The sequence below is a fragment of the Pyrgilauda ruficollis genome, unplaced genomic scaffold (assembly GCF_017590135.1).
Source record: "Pyrgilauda ruficollis isolate IOZ18807 unplaced genomic scaffold, ASM1759013v1 scaffold12, whole genome shotgun sequence".
Lineage (NCBI taxonomy): Eukaryota > Metazoa > Chordata > Aves > Passeriformes > Passeridae > Pyrgilauda > Pyrgilauda ruficollis.
In genome coordinates this window covers 13077772-13102511 of record NW_024510321.1, presented here as the reverse complement: position 1 = coordinate 13102511, position 24740 = coordinate 13077772, and positions in this window count along the sequence as shown.

Sequence of the window (24740 nt, the reverse complement as noted above, 5' to 3'; positions counted from 1 at the left end):
AGAGCCCCTGCTGTAGCAGGGCCCTCCAGCTCCAGGCCCACAGCACTGCCGTGGCACACAGCATGCACAGCCCTGCTGTCCTGTGTCCTAACACTTGTGTTCATGTGGGCAAGGAGAAACTTCAGCCTCTTTGTATATTCATTTTGCTTCCAAAGTAATAATGGATTATATATGTTAATATAAGACAACATCACTGCCACAGAACTGCTGATTTTTTTTCTTCCTCGCCTGGTTTTGGCAGAGATTCCTGTGTTTCTGTTGAACTTTTTCCCATTAGTTTTACTACCAGCTCATCCCATACTGACTTTCCATCAGCTGTGTCTTAGCTTTTGCTTTTACACAGTTCTCCAATAGCAGAGAATTTCTTTAAGAGGTTAACAAAACCATCACTGTCTGCAATTATTTGTTGCTATTTTTTTCCATATGTTATTCATCACTGATCCATGGGATAGTGGGCTGTTTTGTTTTAAAAACATACCTATTGAGATAAAGTTAAAAGGAAGTCTGACAACCTACTGGAGAAGAGTCTTGAAGGCAATGAAGGTTCCCAACCAGTGATGCTTCTTTCTTGCTGAGCACAAGTCTGGGGAAAGGCATTCCTATAATACGGATCTGGTGGGTCTGAGCCTTTGCTCTTCCAGCCATTTCCTTCCTTAGCATTGATCCTGAAATATAAAGCAGTCCTTAAGAAGGATAATAACTGCTAAGTAAATTACATTGTTGTGCACAAGTCTGTTATGTGTTTGTCTTTCTCAAAGACAAACCTTAAGGCTTAATGAATATTTGTATAAAGACATCACACCTCCTGGAATAACTGGGGACAATATTGAGAGCAAAGCAGTTACTACAAGAGAATTCATTTCAGAAGCTCCACCTTTGCTCCAACACCTGGTGCAGAGCATGAACGTGGTCATGGCAGGCACTGAGACATGGAGACAGGGCAGATGGTTTGGTGAGGGCTGTGAAGAGCAGCACAGACAGAAAAGGGTGGGTCAATGAGTTGACAGCCAGCCCCAAATATTGATATACACAATGTTCATTTGCAGGGAGTGTGGTTGCCTTTCTCTAAGGCAGAGTCCACAGAGGTGAAGGAGGTGAAGGAGGTGAAGGATTCACTTTCACATTTCCATTGAACTGCAGCTATTGAAGAGCCTTTCAAATCCATCCCAGCTGTCAAAGGCATTTTCTTTTCAGATAATCCAAGCTCATATAATGCAGCAGCCTCAGGCTGAATCCCAGCTGAGAGCAGAGTCAGGTCAGTTATGTTACTTCAGTTTGTGATTGTCCTCATAAGTCCATCATAAAATAATACAACTGTATCCAAGGTAGCTTGTAGGTGACAATGCATGCTGATTTGTGAGGAAGGATTTTTGTGCTAAAGGGATGATGCAGAACTCCTATCAGCAGGGAGGGCACCAGAACACATTATTGCTCTGTCCCTGCAATCAGTGGGTTGGGTAGAGCTCGTTAGATGTTGGCCCTTCACTAGGGCTTGAGGCTGTTCCCTACACACCAGCTTTTATCTTCCTCTGTCCAAAGTGACCAACAATGGCACATTCCTTGAGAGATTCCCTGTCTGATGTGACCAGCTTGGGCTGGTGGCTTCCAGCTCACAGGCAGCAGATCCATGAACCCTGTGACCACACTGCCAGGGAGAGCAGGATTTCTGCAACATCACAAGCATGTAGCACATGGGAAAGACAGTCAGGACCTTTGGTATAAAGCACTGAATGATCTGGCCTGCTGTCTAATTAATTCTCTATTTAATAGTAACAATGATAATTAATACTGGACTCATATTTATTATTTTTATTAGTAGAACAGAAAGCACAATACAGAAATGTTAATTATGCTCATGTTATATATGGTGAAAGGAAAGCAGAGATGGGTGGAATGCCTTCTTCAATGTCACACTTCAGTTTACTCTCAGATCTGTAAATAAAATATGTTTTCCAAGTCCTGGTCCAGCCTAAAGATGCCAGGTCCTGTGATGGGGTTTTCTGAATGCTTATGGCTGCTTCAATGACTTTCCCATTGCAGCACTTCCAGAAACTGAAGAAAAACACTTCTGGGCCAGGGTTAACACACTTCAGTTGAAGGTCACATTGAAAATCACCTACTTGATACGGATTTTCTCCAGGGGAGCTGGTAGAGTGTCTCATGGCAGTGAACAGAGCAAACCCTGCTCTCTGGAGGATTTGCAGGCCCTCCAAGGACATGTTTTCTATTCTGAAATGAATTTCAGGTCTTTTCCTTTACTAGTGTATGCCCTATGCCACTACCCAAACACAAAACACCACATACATTTTTTTCTCTCATGATCCCTTATGCTGTGGTAGCCTTGATACCCCCTACTACAACCACTCATTTTATTTCAAGATCCACTTTGTTTTTGCAGCCCCTTCACTCTTTCCCTGGCTCTTTTGTTTGAATTTGCTGTGTATCCTCAGGTGTGTGTTCTGCAACACCTCTCCAGTTATCATTTATGTTCATCCCGAGGCCAGGAGCAGAGGGGGCTTTTGTGGAACTGCTCTTCTCTGTCCACTTGTACACCCTGAGACACTTGTCCAAGGTTGTCTGACACCTGGTACACCATCTCTGCAGCCCTCCACATCGCTGCCCCTGACATGGGCATTGTGGGTTTTGTTCAGTTTGTGTAATGATGGCAAGACTACAGGGAAACCTGTTGCCCTGGAGGGAATCAAGGATGATTAACTGTAAACGTGTATTTGTGTATTTTTTCAAACTGAGGTTTCCTGTATTTCTCAGATTTGATTAGCTGAATTGTTTTATAGAGGGAAAAAACCCTAATGAAATAATACTTCCATCCTCTGTATCGATGAGTGAGCTCCCAATTATCTTTTTGACAGAACCAAAATTTTTGCAATATCTCTTTCAGACAAGACTGTAATCCTGAAATACAACAAGTTTAAGCAATCATTTTGTAGCTGGATATTCCTTGATTCCCTTTGTATATCTAACTAGAAAGGAGAGCTGGAGAACAGCTGGGAGAAAGTGGAGTAATTTCTGTATTAGCTATTAGCCAGCCAGAGATTTTTCCTAGGGAAAGTTTCCCATTTAAACAGAAAGCTGAGAGCACAGAGTTTTTTCCTGCATCTTCCACTGAGAGTGAAGTGAAATGTAGGCCTTAGTGGTGAATCGTTTTCAGTTTTTGTAATGGCTCAACATAAATAGCTTTTCCTACTCCAAGACAGCACACTTGACAGCTGTCAAATACCACTCTTGCCAGAACAGGCCCTTGTCACTTCAGTCCTTATCCCGGTGAAACTCCCAGTTCCCAGCTGAACGATGAGTTCCGCGCGGCGCGGGAGCCATTGCACGGCCCTCTGTGGTTCCTGCCTGTGGGCAGGCAGAGAGGCTCCGCAGGGTGACACTGCTGGGGAAAGCAGGGAGCCAGCGGGGCCTGGGGCTGGCAGCACATTTCACATGACTGAGCACCTGACCCGCCCTCAGCCCCTCCAGCCTTTGGCACCATCTGGTGTCCACCCAAACCAGGACACGCACCAGGGGGAAATGGCTCCTGGTCCTGCAGGATTGGCTTCCTGACATGGAGCCCAGGTGCCTCCCAGCTCTCCCTGGCCCAGGTTAACCGTGGTGACAACCAGCTGAACGACCTCCTCACGCCCCAGCAAGGGCCACCAAGGAGCGGCCAGGGTGGCACCATCAGCTGCTGCTCGCTCCCGCTGCTGCCAGAAGGGCTCGGGCAGAGCTGTGGCACCTCTGGAGAGAGGAGCCCTCGGGGCAGCTGCACCCACCGCTGTCCTGCAGCTCTTGAGAACCGTGCATAAGCCCACATTATTGTAGGGGAGTGTCTGTCACCTCGCAGGCACAGTCTCCTCAGGGTGGGAAGGACTCCTATAAAGTACATGAGGAAGATCCTTTTAGTATGTCCTGCATTTCTGGGGTTGCTGCAGCCCTTTCAAATGTCATGGAGGAGTAGGTGACCCTGCCTCTGTGGCACCAGGCCTCCTTCCAAAAGCACCTCTCCACAGGGTGAGATTACCAGCCTGGCTGCATGGAGCCATCTCCAGCAGCCCTACTAACAGCACATGTGTGTGTAATTTGCCCATTACACCAACAGCAAAAAGAAAATGCTGCTTGCTTTCTGCACCATTTTCCCCTGGTGTCCTTTCTCTGTTATTTTGTTCCTTTTCCTCAGAGTAGTCATTTAAGCAATTTCCCATCTCACATTGAAGTGAAGTCTTTTTAAGACGGCTTCCTCCTGTTTAAATTAGAAGGAGAAAGAAAGGAGAAAGAAAATATTTCTTGCTTTGTTTTGCTGTCAGTCCTGCAATATGAACAAGTAGAAACTGTTCGTTGGAGATAAGTCCCTTCACCATTCTGGCAGGAGCACCTTGCTTGTAAAGGTACTGTCACTCTGCAAATCTGACACACAGAATTGCAAGACACTCCCATGATAGCAAGTGCCAGGCCAAAACCACCTAGCAGCTCTTCTTTCACCAAAGTTTTGGTGGTTATAAGCTTTCAAACACAATATTTTCATTATATGGATATTTTCCAATACTATGTTGAAATATGTGGGTAGTTTAAAAAGCTGACCTTTATAAGAGGAATTTTATTTTTCAAAACTATGAATGTTATTCTGAAAGATCAATAAATGAAATATTGAAGGAAGCAGTTCTGTTCATCAATGCAGGATGATAACCATCAAAACAAACAGCCACCCTGCAGTACAGCTGCAGCAGCAGACACCAGCCAGGGTGTCTGTCCTCACTCCCCAGAGGGCTGGGGATCCACAGGCAGGGATGCTCCTGCAGTGCCTAACACCTTTTTGTTCATCAGATGTGACCAGTGGGACCACTTCTTTTTTGGCCCTCTTCCTCTAGCCAATGGGTCTGGCCACAGCTGCTTCTAAACTGGCGAAACTGCTTGGGTCCAGTTTCTGGAGCTTTTTGTTTTTTAATGTCACTGCTAATGGACTTCTCCTGGAGATGGGAGAGTGGAAGAATTTACATGGATAATGTTCCAGGTATACAGGAGAGAGTAAGAACAGCTTTCCTGCCCTTGCTGGGTAGCCCAGCTCAGGCAGGGGCACAGGCACAGCCTCACCATGACCTGAACCAGGCGTTTGCTCTGCTCTCATCAGTCCTCACCTGCTGCATGCTCAGCACAGGCCTGGGAAGGGCTCAGAAGCTGGGGTAATGAACACCACCAATGAGTGGAGGCTGAAAAAGGACATCTGACTTCCCAGTTCTGGCTGTCAGGGCATTTCCCCAGCCCTTCCTCCCTGCAGGGAGCTCTGTGAGCAGCGGGAGGTGCTCGGGGCCATGAGGCCGTGGCTGGATTTCAGCTGTTTGGCACAATGAAGGTGCTACATCACAGTGCAGATGTCTCCATCCACAGCTTTAAGCACTACCACAGCAACTAATTAGTGTTGTTTATTAGTGCTGCATTCCCCTAGCTGGGCATGCTGCAGCCTGCAGCTGCTTTGGCCCTCCCTACAGCCCCAGGAAAAGCCCTGGAAGCAAACTGCCTTGCAGCATGCCCTGAGGGTCAGCTAATCCTGCCCCTGCAGGACCAGAGCATATGGCTGAGCTTCAGACTAGGAGACCTCATGCAAAAAATCATCTGTTCAAGGAAAAGATTAAGGGTTTTCATCATCTCTGCAGTGAGATACTTCTTGTTGTCTGGTGAGACCAGTCTCGCTGGGGGTGCTGAAGCTGTAGAAGCTGAGAGTGATGCAGCAAAGCCCCCTCTCCAGTGCAGCCTGAGTGGGAGCTGGTGGTGTGACACCTTCCTGAGCCCCTCCCTGCCTGCAGCACAGGCTCCCCAGCATGGCCAGCAGCTCATGGGTGGCCTTGCCTTCACACCAGGAGGCTGAAGGCACCGCTCAACACAGACACCCAGCAGAGAGCCCGATGAGGAACACCCCATGCCACCAGTGCCCCATGAGCAGCGTGCTCTTCCAAAGATGAGCAGCACAATAAGGCAACATCTGCTCACACCCCATCTACTGCCAGCTCTTCTCTGCAGTGACCACCAGCTGAGCGTGCAGAAAAAAATGGTCAGAGAATTAAAGATTTAAACAAAAACTTTGGTTTGGTCTGACTGAAATGGGATAAAAGAGGATCCAGTATGCATGCTCCTGGTGAGAGGGTGGGACTTTGGCTTTGTCTAAGGCAGGACTGACTTTCAGGAGACAGCTCCACAGGGTACTTGGGTGAGTGTAGCCCCTCTGTCCCTCCTGGGTAATTTGTGCTTCCTCACACACCTGCACTGTGTCCACTGCCCTCACCAAGTGGGCTCCTGCCAAGTGCAAGGCACTGCTCTCACTGCACATTTTCACTCCTGGTGCAGCCCCTGCCCTGGGCTCAGCCTGTGCCTGCCCCTCCCAGCACTGCCAGCCCTGCAGCAGCGTGCCAGCCTGGCCTGATGCTGGCTTGTGACTGATATATGGTCAGAAGTGCACATGGCCTGGGCTTTAGAGAGTTTCCTAACAGGCAGACAAAGGTCTCACAAGTGAGAGAGCAGCTCACAAGCAGTGGCAAGCTTGGGGCAAGAGGGGAGGAGCTGAGAAAAATCATCCAACAGCTCTTTAATTTGCCTCTTGGATTTTGATCCCCTTAGTTTCATATGTCTGAACTTTTCTCCTCAAACAAGAGAGCTACTAATATTTTCCTTAAATAAACTTTCACATAAGGCATTTTCACATAATCAGATTATTCCAGGGGCTGGAGTATTAGAGGAAAGCCAGAGCCTGTTACATGAGGTGCAAACACGGAATCCCCCGAGCATCAGGGTGCTGTCACTTGTGGATAGATGGGAGGCACATTTTTGCAGGGGGAGGATTATCCTTCATTTTTAAGGTTCACACTTTGATCGAGTTAGCCTCCTGAACATTTAGCAGCCCCTCCCGAATTTTATCAGAGCCTCAAGGGACCGATGGTGGGAGAGCAGTGAAGGAGAAGGACAACACACCATGACAGCACAAGACTGCCACAGATGGGGACGAGAAGCTGTGAAAGAGCAGGGTCACTGAAAGGACAGTGCTTGGATCCTGGCTGTGGCAGGGACTCTCTGTAGTCTGATGCTAAATTCTATGAACTTGGATTTGCCAGTGGTTTTGAGCAGGACCACCAGCACCAGCTGTATCACCCTCATCACTCTGCTGTGCACTTCTGAGGCAGCAGAGTCAGGTGAATCAGGCACAGATCAAGAATTGCTCTTTGAGCTATCAATGTGACAATGACATACAGTGTGTCTTAAAGACAGCAATCTAAAACCTCCCAGTTTTCTGGAGCTTTAACTGTAAAATGGAGCAAACAAAGTATTTCAGTTAAAAAGCCTGAAACTCAAGTTTGGGTGAGATATTGTAAAGCAGTGCTATGATTAATCTCATATCTGTGGATACTTAGGAAATGAAACTAAAAAGGAGCTCTAATCTTTGGTTTCCTAAGTACAGAAGTTATTTTATCTTCAGATTGATTCAGGCAACACTATGTTCTTTTCCTTAAGAGGCATGAAGGGGCAGTAAAATATAAATTGGGACTGTTACTGTCTAATTCATGCAATTTCTTCTCTGTCATTTTGCTCATCAGTTGAGTCTAAATGGGAAGAGAAAGAGCAGGTTTGCTTTCAGGCAGCTTGGTTTCCATGGGACTTGGAGTTATTGATGAGTTCCCATCATCACCACAGGAGCTGGTGTGGACTGGCTGTGGTCACATTTATGGCCCTGCCTGGGCTGGCTAAAAAATGCACAGATTTGCTGTCTTAATACCCCAAAGCTGGTTCTGGTTCAGAGTGGAGGCTCCTCTTGGATTAATTCACTTGTGAAAGCCATGCCAGCCTGCAGTGCCTAAACAGTGTGATGGTGCAGCACAGGGTGGAGCCTAGGTCCAGTTGGATATTTTCCAGCTGAATGTTTGCTTCCATTTGAAGATACCAGTTGGCCAAAATGGCAATGTTCTCCAGGAATGTGTTGATTTTGACAGATTGCAGCGGCCAGGTGAGTTAAAATGCTGTCATGGGGGTTCTTGCTACAAAGCCCCTCTTCACCAAAGGGCTCTAGAATGCCAGCCCACACACCTGCAGGGCTGACAACAGGATCTGGTTTGGCTTAAGGTTCCCCTTCCCACTTTCCTCCAAGTAACCTTCCTAGGGAAGCTAGACTTCTGCAAGCAAACCAGGCAGGCATCTCTGCTTCCACACAAGAGAGCTTTCCTAAGCTTTTTCAAATCTTACAAATTTTCCCATAGTGGAAGTTTGTTTTTCTGGTCCGCCTCAAATATGAATCCTTAAAAGAGCCCCATTTATGGGTCATTCTGGAATACCAGCACACACAGATGCATGGGAATCATCAATGGTTAGCTGCTTTGCTTCTGAGAATTCATAACAAATTCAACCATATCTCCTTCAAAGGAAGACAAACAAAATGGAAAAGAAAAAAAATAATGACACCAAGGAGACAAATCTGAACAATAATGGAAAATGTTTTGCGGGCCTGAATTTTGGCAGCACACTACCTTGCCTTCCTCTCCTTGGACATCCTTGGACTAGGGCTCACTGACATCTGGGCAGGGGAGACACCAAGCAGCAGTGGGGAACAGCAGCCTGGCTTTGTGCCCAGAGAGCCTGTGGTGCTCTGAGAAGAAAGTGCCTGTGATATCTCACTCATCTCCTCTTGTGGCTGAGGACAGGGTGTAGTGGTTTTTCGCCCCATCTGCAAGCAGGGATCAGGATGCTGGCTAAGGCTGCTGCTGACCCTGCTGTGACAACGTCACATCTTCTGGAGCCTGGCCTAATTCATCTCATTTGAGCTGCCAAGTAGTGCTCAGAGGGTAAAAGCTTCAAACTGCTCCTGTCTTAAACTGATTTGAAGAGATTTGCTAAACGCAAAAGACTTTGTATCCAGGCTACTCCCTGCATACAGCCCAGAAGAGCCTGACAGGGCTTTTTTGTAGAGAACAAAAATGCACTGCAAAGGGGATGGTGAGGAATGAAATCCACATGGATTGTTACTTTACAGTTTAAAAAACCCAGCTTCAAACTCAAGAGCATCCATACAGAGGTGTAACATACAAAACTAAGAAATTTGCACCTTGGTGTTGCTCAGGTAAATGTTCACATTTCTGTCTTCATAGACACTTCCATGTGATGGAAATGTCACTGCATAACTGTCCTTGTGCAGGGGCCCTCCCTGAGTATGTCTGGCATGGTAATTTGGCACAGAAAACTGGGATTGCAGTGGCAGCGAGGGGGCAAGCACAGGAGTGCTGCTCTGTTATCCATGGAACATGGATGCAGTTGTCAATCTTTTTGGGATGCTTTCTCCATACTGAACGGACCAGTATGAAGTATGAGTGCCCAGAGTAAGACTGGTGGCCTTCTGTGAGTTTTCTGACTTGCAGCAGGCAGGTGAAAGCAGAGCAGACCATGACACAGGGCTGACCCTGATTCCATCAGCAGCTGCCTTGTGATGAGCTCCCTGGCAGGCGGTGCCAGTAAAGCACAGCACAGCCTCAGAGAAGGGTTTGGCCCATAAAGTGCCAAATGCCCTGGCTTTAGAAGAAGCTACTGGCACTTACAACTTTCTGCAATGCCCCCAAGATTTCAAAAATACCACTCTGTGAGGCCTGCAAGTTGTGTCTCTGAAGGATGGAGCTGGGAACTCATCTGCCAGCCACTGCATTATTCTCCTTAATTTTACCTTGCTTTCTTGTAACTTTTGTTGGGAATGGTTACTATGAGCTTTTTAGTCTTAGTGCACACCTGAGTCTGATTATCAGAACTTTGCCAAAAAGTTCTTTGCCTTGTTTTCCTCCTTTGCCTCTAAACACTTGTGCATGGCCAGTCAGTGGACATCCACAGTGTGAGGCTTGACTTTCTAGAATGCAAACAGGAAGGAATGAGCTTTGGTCTGCTAGGGGCAGTGCATAACTTGAGTACAATGACCTTTGCACCTTAGGTTGTGAGTAAGTTTCCACAGCTCAAAGGAACAGTTCCAGCACCTGAGAAATCCAATGTTAACATGAGTTTTAGAAAGCAAAAATAAAAGAAAAAAAAAAAAAAGGCTTGCTATGGCCATAAAATTGGAAAATTCCATTTGCTCTGACCTTAAGTGCAGTTTCTCTCTACTTCCTGGGAACTCCTGGTGTTTTGTTCCTTCTGATGCTTACCCTAGAGAAAGCATGCTCATCCTTATTCATCTTCATTATTAAAAACCCAAAGAAGATTTACCCTGCCTTTTGCAAAAAATATGCCTTCTAATCCTCCAAGTGTACATAGCAAAAATAGGTCCCAAACACTGAGGATCTTACAAGAGAAAACTGATTGAAGTGCATCAAAGAGTAATCTAACATGTTTTATTTCCCTTTCCAGTGTCCTTCCTCTGAGCAGTTTACTTTTTTAAGTTCAATTCCTGTTGCCAGCAGTGTGTAGTTGTGTAACAGGGGCAGACAGATGTGTGCCAGAGGTTTGTGCCCTGCCATGAAAGACAGGTTAGGAACCTTACATGAAGGAGGTCTCACCACCTGTCTTGGTGGTTGGAACAGAAAAGCCAGACCAAGGGCTGCAAGGAAAGATGGTTTATCTCAGTATACAGATGGGAATGGAGACAGAGAGGTGTGGGGATACAATTTCCTAAGAACTTGGGGCTGCCAAGTGCAGGCAGGTTTTCAGAAGTGCTGAGCTTCCATTAGTAAGTAAAATAATGGGCTAATTTATCCAAAGAACTCTGGACAAGGGGAAATGAGATATTTTGGGGATCTTGCCTCATATAGTTACTATAAGGACTTGGCTTTAGTGCAAAGTGTATGAAAATCCATCAAAGGTGATTTGCCAAAAGTGATGCAGGGAGTCTGTGATACATCTGAGATCAAATCCTCATGTCTGAAACAAAGTACATTATTCAGGCCTCTTACTTGTTTGGGAAGGACAAGACTTAGCTGTGGCTTAGCTGTCTTGCTTTAGAACAACAGAAAAAAATAAAAGGCAGCTCAAAGCAGATTGTGCAGATCCTTTGTGGCCTTTTGATGCTTCCTGGGATGAGCTCTGTGACCAGGTTGGATGGAGCTCTGAGCAGCCTGGGTAGTGATGGGTGTCACTGCCCACTGCAAGGGCTTTGGGACTAGATCATTTTTAAGGCCCCTTCCAACCCAAACCAATCTATGCTTCTATGATTCTCTCCAAGAGGAAGTGTTGTCAGGGCTGATATGACTGTAACAAGGTAAAGAGAGCCCCACATCACCCTACCCACCCAGACAGTGCAAAGGGCTTCGGGGCTCGTACAGTTTTAGAACTTCCATGCACATTTCATAATTTTTGAGCAAATTCCTTGGGGCTGTTAGGTGAGATGAAGGCTTGGAGAATGCCTGTGAGCAGGTCAGTGAAGCATCTTACCTCAAGTCTTATGTAATATCACGTAACTTCTCTTGTGGAAAACAAACACAAAGCTTGAGCACTGGTATATTGTATTTGCAGAGACCCTCGTGGCAGGGAGGAATGATGAATCTGACTCCATGTTCTCAGAAGGCTAATTCGTTACTTTATGATACTATATTATATTAAAGAATACTATGCTAAACTATAATAAAGAATACAGAAGGGATACTTACTGAACGCTAAAAAGATAATAATGAAAACTCGTGACTCTTTCCAGAGTCCCGACACAGCTTGGCCCTGACTGGCCGTCGAGTCAAAACAACTCACACCAGAATCCAATGAAACAATCACCTGTGGGTAAACAATCTCTAAACACATTCCACACATGAGCCCAACACAGGAGAAGCAAATGAGATAAGATTGTTTTCCTTTTTCTGAGGCTTCTCAGCTTCCCAGGAGAAAAATCCTGGGCAAAGGCATTTTTCAGAGAGTGTGAATGCCACACACTAGGGTGGTGCCACATTTTCTGCCTTTTTATTCAGAAATATCTCTGGCTCAGCATTTCCTTCAGACAGGCTTTCACACTGCATCCTGGACAGCCGTTTGGCTAGTTGTGACAGAAGTAATTGCAGGTAAGTAGCTGAAGGCAAGGCTGCAGTTCTGGATACACTAAAAAGAGACTTTTCCCCCTCCCTGCCACATGAAAACACCCTGCCTTGCTGAAATCGTCAAGAGCTGTCACATGAAAATAGCCAAAGAGCCACTGAGGCCATGGCACAGGACTGCAGTTTCTGTCAGACCCACTCTTGTTTTCCTGAGCAGCAATTACTCCTTTTCCCAGAGGAGCAGCCATCGGGCCAGACCCACTCTCTCCAGGTGGCTGGTTTTGCAATTTGCTTTCATGGCATAGAGTGAAAAACCAAGATGACCACCAGACACTGGCTGTGGGATGGCATCTTTTAATTAACATGGCTCATTTTGCAGTCCATGGTACTGGGGCCTGGCAGAGGTCCCTGGGCTCCTGCAATCAGGGGTGTGAGAGGAACAAGAAAACCACTGTTATTACCTAACAAGAACCATCACACCTTTCTCTGAATACCAGTATTTTCTTAAGTGTCGGAGAGAGCTCTGCTGTTTTCCTCATTAGCCTCTATTTTCAGGATCTCTGAAACCCTATGTTCCTTTCCTTTCAGCCTACGTTTTCTCTGTTTTCTCCACAATATGCCCAGACACCTCCATCTGAACAAGGATCTCTGACCTCTGTTATTTGTCTCATTGAATGCTCATTATAATTCTGTCTCATGGAATGCGCCAGCTAAACCATGGACTTCATCCTGACATCCTGCAGCTGGAGCACAGTGAGGGGCTCTCCAGCTGGGCCCCAGTGTGGAGCTGTAGGGACACAGCTGCCTCACCACGGTCTGCACCACAGGCTGAGGAGAATCTGCTCCAGTGCCTGCGGCACCTCCTGCCCCTCCTTCTTCACTGCCCTTGGTGTCTGCAGAGCGGTTCCTCTCACATATTCTCTCACTTCTCTCTCCTCTGTTATTCCAGGCAGTTTTTCCCCTTCTTAAACAATGTTATCCCAGAGGCACTGCCCATTGTCACTGATGGGTACATGGCCAGTGGCAGGTCTGTCTGTATTTGCAAGGTTCCCAGACGAAGCAAGGAATGATGCATCTGACTCCATGTTCTTAGAAGGCTAATTTATTAAGATACTATATTATACTAAAGAATACTATACTAAGCTGTATTAAATTATACTAAAGAATACAGAAAGGATACAGACAGAAGGCTAGAAAGATACTAATAATCTCTTTACTCTCTCTCCAGAGTCTGACACAGCTTGGCCCCAACTGGCCAATAAGTCAAAGCAATTCACAGCAGAAACCAACAAAACAATCACCTGTTGGATAAACAATCTCCAACCACATTCCAAAGCAGCAAAACACAGGAGAAGCAAATGAGATAATATTGTTTTCCTTTTTCTCTGAGGCTTCTCAGCTTCCCAGGAGAGAAATCTTGGGCAAAGGGATTTTTCCAGAAAATATGACTGCCACAGATCTGTCTTGGAGTTACTTAATCCTTTGCTCCTTTGCAGAGTCCTGCAGTTCCCTGTGACCCAGCAGTGCAGGGTGAGCAGAGCCTGCACCATTTCAGGTAGTTTATGGTTTAGGGTTTGTCCAGTACTCCCATACTAACACAAAGCTTCAGAGGTTTCTGCCTTGTGAAATGAAGTTGATTGTTGAAGCAGGGCTAAGCTGTGAAACTTAAACCCTCCTCCACAAGTATTCATTCCAGAAGGAGATGGATTTGAAGTTGTTCATCATGCCAGAGCCATGGCAAAGCCTGCAGGGCCTGGCTGTGGGGCTCAGCCCACACCAGCATGTCCCTGCCCTTCCTCAGCACACCTGAACCTCCTGGGGCCAGGCTGGGGGCACCCCTCCAGGTACCCTGGCCCTGCCACCTCCCCGGGGGTGCCCGGGGCTGTGTGCAGTGAGCTGTGTGCATCACCCTGAGCGAGGGTCAGACCCAAAATGCCATGGACGGGCAGATCCTTCTTGATGGGTTGGGAGCGACTTCCTCATGGTAGGGGGAAGACCTGCTGGGTTTGGAAAGGGGAAGCAATGCCCACATAGGGGAAATGGCTGCCAGAGCCCTCCAGTGCCAGTCAACAAGGCCTGGAACCCACCCTTTTCCCCTTGGACTTGTAATGCACAATTCATTTAAGGGGAAGCTCTTTGGTGGAATTGCCTGGATTAACCTGCAATTAACTGTAAATATGTGTGATTTTAGCTTGTCATGTTATTTGGTGGTTTATGTTCACTGATGGTCATGATTGGTGTAATTTTAAAAATAGAACAGAACAGAAGGAAGCACTGCAATCTAGGAAGAAAATAATTCAGATGCATGAACTTAAATTCACTTATTTCCCCTGTTTTTCTTTTTTTTTATTTTTTTAGTTTTGACACCTATCACAGTTTTGTGCCTTATTGTGCTTGATATGGTGAGGTGCTGGTTCAGGGCCTCAGTCCACGGAGCACTTTGACTAAAGAAAAGATTTGCTTTCTTTTACAACAGAAGTACCAGATGTCAAAACCATAGAACAGAAGTGTGAAAATGTGGTCTGTTACCATTCCCAGTGGGCTCCTTTCCCCAAAAGCTTACATTTTCTACATCAAACACGAAGTTTTGTGTGAGTCCTAACAGAAGATCTTTTAAGGGTGTGGACTGGCACTATCACTTCTAGAAGAAATTCCCCAATTCAAAAGAAATAGAAACTTTTTACTTCCAGTTTTCAGTTCACTATATAAAAAAGGGAGAAAACTTGCAAAATAAATTAGCAACTACTCAAGTTCCTTTAACATGTAATTTCCCGTCGAGGACGTCCATTACAAAGTCTTCATCCCATTATCTCAGAAGGAGTGGCCAGTGTAGGAGTTCTTGATGCTGCAAAATTGTACTTCATTGTACAGTTTATTGTTCGTCACATTTCTTTTCCTTTGTTGCCCAATTCATACAAATGTTGACTGAAGTGCAAAATTGAATCCCTAAACTTATTCTGTAGGCTTTAATGGGAGGCAGGTGAGCAGGGCAGCTTCCAGACCTCAGCCAGTGTGATCACAGAGATTGCATGAGGCTGCTGAAAGGGAACGCTCCTCTCACAGGCCAGGAATGACTTGTTGCTGTTTATGCTTGGGAAACAGCCATTCCAGCTTGGAGCCATAGTGAAGAGAGAGGGAACTGCAGAGCTGCCTGTGTTTTGGAGGCAGAGTGTTCGGGGTCTGTACTGCAGCAGGATACATCAGGCAGGGAGCAGGTCTGAGCTGCCTCAAGGCACAGGGGCAAAATAAAAAACGTCATCACTAAGCAGGTGTTTGACTTCCAAATGCTGGATGCTGGGTCAGAGTCTAACTCTGGCAAAAGACTGAAATATTGGGGGGTTTTTGCGAAATAATGTGAACTTGAAGGAGCTGGTGGTGAATTTGTGTTCAGCTTGTCGACTTGTCCAGGAGAACAGAAGAAACACTAAACCCATCCCTCTGTTAGTACTTTTGTCCACACCTCAAAGAAATAGGAGTTATGTGGAATGCTGAAATGTCATGCCTTGACATCTCAGAAATGAAACTCTGAATTTCCTCTATGTTTGTTTTTAAAGTGCTGTTTCTTTGTAAATTGAGCACAGGCTGACCTAAGAGATAAGCTAGAAATACCAAAACATGTGTTAGGATCAAAAGCTTTCACTTAATTCAAAATTATTTTTGCTTTTCTTCCTCCCAGTTTTGTGTTTTTAGTTTCTCTGAAAAAAGGGACTCTTTTCAGGTCAACCTGCATAGCAAAGTCTGCTGGCCTCTCTTCCTCCTGCTGTTTCCTATTGAACCAGCTAAATGAAAATGAAAAATATACCCATCTGTAGCACAGAAACTTTCTTTGTACGCACAAAATCCCCCATCCAGGTGCAACAGGGACCACAAGAGAAGTCCTCTCTGGCAGACTGCAGCTTTGGGGTGCAGTGGTCTGGCCTCTTTCATACCAGTATCTACAAACTGAGAGACCTGGGCTCTTCCCTCTGCAGCTTCCTCCCTGCCCCTGTCCTGTGAGCATTTCTCATGCCTGCTTTCCTTGTGGAAACAAGGGTGAGCCTGTAGCTGGAAAACATCAGTGGAATTGATGTTATGACAATTACAGCCAAGGAAAGCCACCTTGGGTGGAGCGAGCTGCTCGAGTGGTGGAAGGAGAAGTTGGTTCATGGTCCAGAGGTAAGCTGGTGGGAGGTTTGGGGACATTTTGTGTCTAGCTCAGGTGCACATCTCTGCCTGTGGCACAGATGCTCAGGATCTGTTCTGGTTTCAGCTGGGATAGAATTAGTTTTCTTCCTAATGGAGGGTACAGTGCCATGTTTTGGATTTAGCATGAGAATAATGTTGGTAACACACTGATGTTAGTAGTTGGTAGTTGTTGAGCAGTGCTTGCACTAAGTGAAGGACTTTTCAGTTTCTCATGCACGAGAAGGTGGAGGAACCATGGCTGGGACAAACTGGCCAAAGGGATGTTCCAGACCATAGGACGCCATGCTCAGTATATAAACTGCAGAGAGCTGGCTGGCAGGGCTCAATCACCAGCAGGTGGTGACCAATTGTATTGGTCATTTTTCCTATTATTACTATTTTTTAAAAGAAAAAATTATTTCAGTTATTAGACTGGCCTTAACTCACAGATTTTGCCTTTTTCTGATCTTCTCCCCATCCCACTGGGGAGGGTAGGGGACGGGAGTGAGAGCTTAGTACTCAGTTGTTGGTTGGGGCTAAACCACAACAGGATACCAATTTGCCCACAAAACCCCAAGTTCAGGAGAGCCAGGGTGAGCCATGCAGCAGTGGAAGCTCAGAGAGCTCAGTCTGAGCTCTGAGAAGCAGGCTGGCATCTCTGGAGATGCCTCAGTCCCTTGGGGAATTGGGTGAGCTGGGTGACAGGCTCTGAGCCTCTGCTGGCTGTTACAGACACCAGACCTGCACAGAAAGCTCTCTCAGCTCTTTCTGGGTGACCCAACAAGCTGAGTCCCTGTGATTCCAACCAGAATCCACGAGCTGGGCTGCTGAGGGACAGGAGCCAGCCAGGCTGCTGCAAGATGCTCTGTTGCCTTCCTCCTGCACAGCACGGGCCCCGTTCCTCCCGATCCTCCGGGCCAGGCTGGGAGGTCTGCCCGCGTTTTTCAGAAAGGATGATTACATCTGCAAAGCACCCGGGATGAAGAGCGTTATGTAAGTGTAAGATAAGGTTATTTATAGAGCCAGGTTTTATCCAAAATGGAATTAAACTTGTGTTCCTGAAGCCTCTGCTGTCAAAGACAAATTGGAATTTGTCCACTAACCTCCAGTGCTTTGCATTCAAATTGTTTTTCTCAGTTCATCCCAAAGTTTAAGCATGTGTTTTATTTACAAATTATACATCTCAGAAAGTGATGAAATCTCTTTTCCATCAGCTCTGAGGTGACCATGTGAGCCTGGGTAGTGGCTGTGGAAGCCTGGGCTACGGTCACATCAGCTGTGACACTGAAGTACCATAAACCAGGAAAGAAAGGCAGAGTTTGAGCTGGATTAAACAACAAAACCACAAACTATTGTCCTAGGCACAATATTTAACTTGCATTTAACACTCTCTGTAGCAATCCATGAGCTGCAGGAGGGTATCCAGCTTACATCCCTGTTGGAGGTGGCACTAGTTCAAGTGGGTTAATGTTTGTGCTCCCACAGAGCTGCAGACCCCATGACCTTTTAAAATCACACATTATTAACTTAGAGAGCTTTACTTGCTCTTTTGAAATATTAGAATCAAATTCCTCATATCTGTACGTTTTACAAGCCATGAAAATGCAAATTTCTGGGATGCCTGCTGAAATCCGTGCTAACAGGTGTTAGGAATATTGTTTTATGAGGTACAACACCTTGCATAGGTTAGTTTGTGGAGTTATCTGCTGCCCCTCACTTGTCATAGTATCTAGCATGAAATTCCACACATGCCTTTTATTTAGGAAAGAACACAAAAGTATGTTATCTTACTCCTCTGGAATTTTCCACAGTTATTTAGCATGTTAGTTTAAGCATAATTGGTTAGTGGGCTCTTGAAATCTATATCTTAGCTGTACTTATTTACATCAGGCTAAAAGTAGTTCATTTCAGTTGAGGTAAATGTGAAGCATTAGATTGCAAACGTACCTAATCCATCTCTCCTCCCCCATGACTAGAAATCCTGTGGTTAAAATAACACAGCCTCTATTCAGAGCACAAACTTAGAGCTGCGAGCAGGAGCAGGCTTGGGATTTAAACAACTCTCAGCAGATGAGTCTGTTCACGGGTCTTTCTCGGGTTTGTTTTTCATCCTACTTTTGATCCATGAGAGGAAGCCAGGCTCTCTCCTCTGGGCAAGCAAGGTAAAGATTTTCTGCATTCTGTATACGGTTGCATGTGCTTGTAAAGGAGCTTATAAACATGATTGCAAAAAGGCTGTTGCAAAAGCAATTGTAAAAATGCTGCTGTTATAGAGCAAGACGTGTTTGGCAAATGGCTTCAGAATCTTGAAATGTTAGTCTGGTCTTCTGGCTATTTCCACACGACAGTGAATGAATTAAATGACAAATCTTGCACAGAGAAGCAAGGAGCAGCGATTCTCCATCACACATCAGAGACGCTGAGCATGCAGGAAATAGCAAGCCTGGGTACTGCTGTCATCTAGCCAGACTACGGCAGAACTGGCATTTTGCTAACTGCCAGGTATGGTCCCTCCTGGGTTTGTCCAGCTGCTGTAATCCCGTCTGGGAGGCTGAGGCTGTGCTGGAGGATGGCACTGAGTCTGTTTACAGAGTACATGCTATTGCTGCTCCAGCGTGACTCTTACAGGAACGGCGGAACCCTTCAGTGCTTTCAGGAATGTTTGGATGCGGCGTGCCAGATAATTAACTGCCTTTCTTTGCTTTCTACTGCTTTCCAAGTCACAGGGGATGTAGGAAAGCATCATCTTTCCTTGAATCCTAATTTTATTTGAAATCCAGGAAACAAGCATGATGTCTGTGCTAATGCCCGCGGAACTGTACTCCCAGTGCCAGGGTCTGTTAACTCTCCCAGCCCTGTGCTGTTTTGCACAGGGGATCCTGAGTACCACATCAGTGCTCCTGCACCTCGATGTTCAAACGCAGAGGGTGGCACTGCTGGGGGCAATATGCAAACACCGTTACTCACATTTTTGCTTAATTTAAAATAATGCTGCCCCTCCCTGCCCCAAGGCACGGGACAGTATGATTGCCTTGTGGGGTGCTTACTCTCTCCTTCCATCGAGGTAGCACGAACAAGTGCTGCTCCAGGTGCTACCTTTCCAGTACTGGAGAAAGCCTTGTTTTGCCGACAGAGATGCTCACTTTCCTCTGCTTTCCACTCTTTTTCCCTTCCCTGAGCAAGACAGGCTGGTTTCACATTGTCCTGTGTGCAGTCACTGACTCCCCGGTCCCCACTGTCCCACAGCCGTGTCACTCCCCACGGCAGCATACTCTGCACTCCTGCTCAGCCAGAGGAAAGGGGACATGCCAGGTCCTCTCAGCACGGAGCTGCCACGCTGTGGGGAAGCTTTTTGACTGGAAAAGGTGCCCTCATCCCTTGAGCCATTTGTCCTGGGGGAGAAATGCAGCTTTATCACTTGGGTGCCCGGCTCAGGGAGGGACAAGCAGGGCTACGAGGAATACAAACACGCAGCTTTTCCTGATTCTCTGAGCACACCGTGGCAGAGAGGCAGCTCAGAGGAGAGAGAACATGTGCAAAACAAAGAAATGCGGTCAGGCAGGAACTATAAAATTCCAATATAGAAAGTGGAGCTGATGTCATTTTAACGTCCTAAGCAGTGCCAAGAATTCTAAGCTCTGTATCAAGATTCAGTGCAAAACCCCCTCAAACTCACAAGTTGTTCTTGTGGAAAAATTAACTTTTATGGAAAATATGCATGGGAACATGCCAGAGGAGCGTGTTGTTTTATTTCTTTTATTAATTTTGAATACATTAGTTCAGAGAGCAATCCCATTTTAGCATCAGCTGCCTCTATCCGAGGAGCCGAAGCTCACATACACAGCTCGCAAATACTGGGGGCGAGGGAGCTGTGTTTTCCTGTATGATCAGTTGTTAGATGGAAAGAGCTGGTCGAGTAGGAAGGGGTGTGGGAAGGCTCAGTGGGATGACTGACTTAAAGCTTTTTTCCTGGTGACATTTCTGAATCGTGATCAGATGCACCTGAATGGAGCAGCATCATCAGCTATTATAATTCGGAGTGCGTCAGAGGTGGGATTGTGTGCAGCTCCTGTGATAAAGGTTACTCATCTCTGTCCTGCTACAGGACCGCCTTCACTGTTGCTTGTAACTTTGTCAGACTTGGAAAGTTTAGGCTGAGCTCTTCCAACTTGACTGTCTGCCTTGGGATAAGTTCTTTTCTGGAAAATTTCAGCCAAAACTGTCCAGCCAGTTTTGTCCATTCCAAGAATGAGCATAGGGAAAAAAGGAATTGTTGTCCAACTGGAAAAGAAAGAAAGGAAGAAACAGGAGGGGGGAATCTGGTGATCCTTTTTTTTTGGATAGTTCTTATCCCTCTGTGCTCTGGAGTTGAGATCTGAAATTTGGCAGCTTTCTGTTAGGAATGTGATTTTTTTTTTTAAAAACTTTGTAAATCTCCTCCAATTTGGCTTAGTGATAGCCTTTGAAGGGAGAAAATAGCAACTTCTTAGGGACGTGCTAAGGCTGAGCAGTCAAAATCTGCAGAGATTCTTTCCCACATGAGTGAGCTCAGCCCAGCATCCCAGCAGCTCCCAGTGCTGACCCCAATGCTCCTGTGCAAACAGTCAGTGCTACCAAGTTCCTGCAGATCCTTGTTCTTCCACACAGCATGACAGGGACCCGGGTCCTCTCTCTGCAATCCAAGAGTCATCCCAGCTCGAGGAGCAGAATGAAGATGGGCTCTTTGTGTTAATGCTGCTCAGAGCAGAGTTGATGGTCAGTGGAAAGGCAGGCAGGGAACAACACTTTGATTCTTTCCTGTCACAGCCTGGTGGCAGACAGGGACCCAGGCAATGCTGGGCTAAGCAAAGACCTGGTACTCGGATGCTAGAGCTGGAGGGTTGCATGGAAATGGTTTGAGAAGTACCTGGCATAAATGAGGAGGCAGGGGCTTGGGAGAAGGTCAGGAAGCTGTGTGTCAAGGTGTGAGCCATAGGGATAGTCCAGGCATGCCAGAGTTTGATATGAACCCTCAGCTGTCCCCTCCTTGGTCCCTTTTTGAGAATATGAGTGCTACCTCAGAACTGGCTTCAGTCCCACTCTCCCTGCAGGGTCTCCTGTGCCAGGTCTTGCTGAGGGTCTCCCCAGTCTGCAGCCACTGTGGACATAAGACCCTGTTCCTGATGTCCAGTGCTGGGATGGGAGCTGGTGGGAGCTCTGCCTCCAGAATGTCCAGTATGCCTGATGATGAGCACTCCTGCACAGCCCCATGTCTGTTGGTCACCCTCTGGGGACAGCTGGGATGAATGACCAAGATCCTGATAAAATAGTGCCTGGTGCAGTCAAACTGTTGTTTACAAGCCTGTCTCTGTTTCCATTTTATTCAAATGGCTGAAGAACCACCACCCTTGACAGAAGTACTAGAAGAACCCAGGTACTACAGGGAAATGTGTCATTGTAGTTCCAAGTTTTGGGAAAAACAGTCATTTTTATTGAGGAGAAGTTGGGAAGAAAATAAAACCTAGAACTGCACTGAACTGTAAGGGAAAAAACCAAAATTCTACAGAATATTTCCAGTGAAAAAAGTTTATCCAGTTCTATGGGATAAAGCTGAGACCTCTGGCAAATTATTGCGTGTTCATCTAATTAACAATTGTACCATAACACATAGCACAAAAGAGGCCTAATTCTGGCATCTCTTGCCTCATGGATTTTTCAGTCATAGCAATATTCTTACAGCCTATTTTTGTATGCAATGCATATGCAACATTGGAGACAGATGGCAAAATCTCAGTGCTCATTGTGACGTGATTTCCACATCCAAAGGTAGGGAGCTGCAGCCTGCTTGTTTCCACTCCTGCTGGAGCGGCAGGGAAAAGTGGTTTTCTTCACTTCTTTTATGACTATAGACTATGGAGCAACCTGGACAGCCCCTCCTTCCACAGAGACAGGCAGTGAAGTTTCGTCATCTTCATCAGCTCCTGGGAGCCCTATGCACACTCAGGACCCAGCTCTGTGAGACTGTGCAGAAACAAAGAACAGAAGGTCAGGAACTGTGAGAACAGTGTGAGAAGATCAGAGCTGCCTACAGCCAGCTGTGGATGGGGGAAGGAGCCCTAAGGAGCTGTGAGACATTGTTGGCCAGTGCTGCAGGCAGTGATTGCTGCACACTAACAGCCTTGCAGTAGTCAAGGATGTCACAACCAGGAGTTTTAAGCAGGGATTTGCAGGAGAACTGAAACAGAAAAGGAAAAGAACTGGTGGATACTTATGAGCTTCTGCTCCAAGGGTCAAGGTAGAAAATGGACATCCCTAAAGTTTGATGCTGAGTAAGTATGGAGTGGAGACTGACAGTTGAAGGACCAGAGATACTTACTGGGAATATCCTTGTGGAAGCTGTCACAAAGTAAATAAATCCAGGAGGATGCTGCTCTTACAGCTTTGATGAGATGATCAAGTAGGGAGCAGCACCTTGAATGGAGCAGTCAGGTCTGTGCATAAGGTTTGTGCACAGATCTAAAAGAGCTGCTGCCTTCTCATCTGCCACCCCAGCTCCTTGCACTGCACACAGCCCAGGGCAAGAGTCAGGTCACCTCATGAGTGCTAACCCAAAACCTTCACTGCTTGATTAATTGTTTGACCTACTTGGGGCTCAGACTCCACTCAGAGAATCCCATGCTCTTCCTACAGTTTTGGTCTGAATTAAACCAGTATGTACAACATGACTAGTTCAACAATCACAACACTGTGCCTTGGGACTTTGCCTCTGCTGGAAACTAAAGTACATGCAATTAATTCTGTGGTTCCTCAATGAACAAAATGGGTCTTTTGTGTAATCCTATTACTCATTTGTTTCTAATTAGTTATGAATCATGAATTGTTTTGTCTCAGAAATTAATGCTATTTTTTTCCCCAAATTATTAGTTTTTACCTACTTTGCATACCCTGATGTTTCTACAGATTGTGTGAGCCAAGTCTTCTGTCCTGATCCATGCCAGAATCTTGGCTTTCTGAATGTAATTGTAGAGTAAGATTGAGGTCTTCAGATCCTGTGGCTTTTGACAATCAAGTTGATCCAAGACCTGAGAGAAGGTTGCTACTTTCCTGCAATTACATTTCAAATGTAAATATGTCTTCATTTTATTCTGCTGTGCAGTGATGTGTGTTAGGGTGAAACACAAAAAAATCTGCTTAAAAATGGATGTACAGATTTTGTGTTCTATCAAGGCATAGCCCTTTCTGAATACTCTTGTAGTGACCGCCTTGGTAATCCAGTGCTCTCCTGTATGAATCAAATCCTGCTCGGTACAGGGCATCTGCCAAGTCTTTAAATGCATCCATGAAACACGTGTCACTTGGGCTGTGTGACCTTTACAGAATCCTCCAATTTCAGGGACACTTTGGAAAAGTGACTTGTTATGTGCTCTATTGCCTTTCAACTCAGATGCAGAAGGGGAGTGAACACACGGTCATCAGGAAAGAAATACTCATTTCTGATAAGGCAGAAAGGTCTTACCTTTCTCAAAAGAAGGAGGCTAGCACAGGGTGAGGAAGATGAGCATTTCAGCCATTTGCACTGATGAAATTTGGGAAACCCCTACCCAGACACAAATTCAGGTTTCCCACAGTGAGACAAATGTTGTGATTCCTTCACATCCTTTTTGTATCAATTCATTTATAAGACCCTTGTGAATCCCATAACCCAAGTCTACATATGAGACTTATGACGCACAAAGGTTCCTAACAATCTCAAACTCACTGAGAGCCTTTAACTCCTTATGGCCTTTTAGCATCTTTTCACTTTTATTTAGATGTTTTGCCCCTCAGCAGTGAACTTATTTTATCTTCTTTTCTGCTACTACCAGATGGGTGTTTATGCCCTTTGCATTGTCTTCCTGGAGAGCAGACAGCGGCTCCTTGGATCCCACAACAGAAGGTAGCTCCAGCCACCGAGCACAATAAACTCTCACCCAGGTTGCCATCCCTGACCCTCAAACAAATCAAAAAGAGCTGTAAAGCAAACCCACATTGCAATGTGCAGCCTTCTGCCACCATGGCTGTGTCTGTGTGTCCATCAGAGACGGGCCAGCACATGGGAGGGGTCACGCACAGCCAGCCATTCCCACCTTTTCCCCTTCTCCTCGGCCCACGCTCCTGCTGCTGCATGTTGGTAGCAGCAGCCTGTGGAGATAAACCTTGCACTTCCATCCCCAGCCACCTCGTCAGGCAAAATGCCACTGAGGCTTGCAGAGTGGCTCTCTTGCTCTGTGCATCCACTGGCTAGCACTGCCAGGGTTTGCACCCCTGCTACACACTGGCATGAGGCAGAAATTCCCTTGTCAATAACTTCCCTCAGAAAAACAGAATCAATCAAAATGATGTTATTTACCCCTGACACCTCTGCTCATAATTGATTGTTTTGGCCTCTTGCATATGTGTAATCAAATGGTGCTGCTTTTCACATGCAGTTCATTGTGTTTGAATTGAGAGGGATCTTGCTTAAATATTTATTTAAACAACAGCATCCCCTGAGTTCTTTGTAAATTGCTGTAGAAAATTAACCCCAAACACTATTTAAAAATTTTTAATTAAACTGGTTTTCTGCCTGAGCACAGTGGTGTGGGCCAGCAC